Below are 2,333 nucleotides of genomic sequence, written 5' to 3' on the forward strand. Positions count from 1 at the left end.
TTATGCACAAAGTGTTGTACGATCAGATTACACACATGTGCCATGCACGGCACATGTGTCAACTTGCCCAACTGCAATGCCGCCAACAAATTTCTTCCATTGTCACAAACCACTTTGCCGATATCCAGTTGCTGCGGAGTCAGCCACTTTTCCACCTGTGCGTTCAGGGCGGACAGGAGTGCTTGTCCGGTGTGACTCTCTGCTTTCAAGCAAGTCAAACCCAAGACGGCATGACACTGCCGTATCCGGGATGTGAAATAGTACCTGGGGAGCTGGGGGGGTGCCGTTGATGTGGAGCAAGATGCAGCAGCAGAAGATGACTCAGCCGAGGAGGTTATGGAAGAGGATGGAGTAGGAGGAGTAGAGGAGGTGGCATCAGGCCTGCCTGCAAGTCGTGGCGGTGTCACCAACTCCTCTGCAGAGCCACGCATTCCATGCTTGGCAGCCGTCAGCAGGTTTACCCAATGCGCAGTGTAGGTGATATACCTGCCCTGTATATCTACATTTTAATCATCATTAAAAGGACCTAGTCCCCAATATTCCATTGGTGTGGACATTCCTTCTTGAGAGCTGTGAAGCACTACCTGCACCTTGGAAGGGAGTGGGATCCCTTCTAACTATCCCACAGGCGTCTGGATTGAGCCATTTCCAATTGGCTCCCTCCTTGTGAGTACTGAACTATACACTTTATGCTGACTTATTGCTATACAGTTTGATATTGCACTAGGTGCCTGTATATGATTTTATCTCCACAGTTACCTCTTCTGCCTCTGTACTACCATCTTTTACCCTGAACCGAACCATTCCACCCATTGTATGTATATGATTTTATGTGTTTTTCTGTGTGGATAGAGAGGTAACCACACGGGTGTTTGAGTGATTTGGCATCCATTGGGGTAACACGCTGTGACTCTGTATTCTTATTTTCATGATATACCTGCCCTGACCATGCTTTGCAGACCAGGTATCAGTGGTCAGATGGACCCTTGCCCCAACACCGTGTGCCAGACATGCCATTACTTCCTTTTGCACAATCGAGTACAGGTTGGGGATTGCCTTTTGTGAAAATAAATTCCGGCCGGGTACCTTCCACTGCGGTGTCCCAATAGCTAAAAAAATTTTGAACGCCTCAGACTCCACCAGCTTGTATGGTAAAAGCTGGCGGGCTAATAGTACAGACAAGCCAGCTGTCAGACGCCGGGCAAGGGGGTGACTTTCTGACATTTGCTTCTTACACTCAAACATGTCCTTGACAGACACCTGACTGTGGGCAGATGAGCAGGCCTGACACACAGACGCTTGGAGACAACTAACTGCTATTCAATCTATAACAGTGAAAAAAGTTTTTTGTTTTTTAAATGCAAGCTATTGGGACACCAGATATGAGTGGCACTGCGAACTGGAAAAGGTTGGCAGAGTGCACGTTGTAGGCCTGACACACAGACGCTTGGAGACAACTAACTGCTATTCAATCTATAACAGTGAAAAAGTTTTTTGGTTTTAAATGCACGCTATTGTGACACCAGATATTAATGGCAAAGTACACTGGCAGAGGTCTGCAGAGCACACGCTGAAGACCTGACACACCCGCTTTACGGACACTGACTGCTATTAACTTACACTGAAAAACTTTTTTTCCTTGTAAAAGCACGCCATAGAGACACCAGATATGAGTGGCAACTGGCAAAGTGCACTGGCAGAGGTCTGCAGAGTACACGCTGTAGGCCTGACACACCCGCTTGAAGACAACTAACTGCTATTCAATCTATAACAGTGAAAAACTTTTTTGGTTTTAAATGCATGCTATTGTGGCACCAGATATGAGTGGCAATGTGCAATGGCAGAGGTCTGCAGAGTACACGCTGTAGGCCTGACACACCCGCTTGAAGACAACTAACTGCTATTCAATCTATAACAGTGAAAAAAGTTTTTTGGTTTGAAATGCACGCTATTGTGACACCAGATATGAGTGGCAATGTGCAATGGCAGAGGTCTGCAGAGTACACGCTGTAGACCTGACACACCCGCTTGAAGACAACTAACTGCTATTCAATCTATAACAGTGAAAAAAAAATTTTGGTTTTAAATGCACGCTATTGTAACACCAGATATGAGTGGCAATGTGCAATGGCAGAGGTTGGCAGATTACACGCTGTAGGCCTGACACCCGCTTGCAGACAAGTAACTGCTATTCAATCTATAACAGTGAAAAAAGTTTTGGGGTTTTAATTGCACGCTATAGAGACACCAGATATGAGTGGCAAAGTACACTTGCTGAGGTTGGCAGAGCACACGCTGAAGGCCTGACACCCGCTTTAAGGACACTGACTGCT

The sequence above is a fragment of the Pelobates fuscus genome, chromosome 3, assembly GCF_036172605.1.
Source record: "Pelobates fuscus isolate aPelFus1 chromosome 3, aPelFus1.pri, whole genome shotgun sequence".
NCBI lineage: Eukaryota > Metazoa > Chordata > Amphibia > Anura > Pelobatidae > Pelobates > Pelobates fuscus.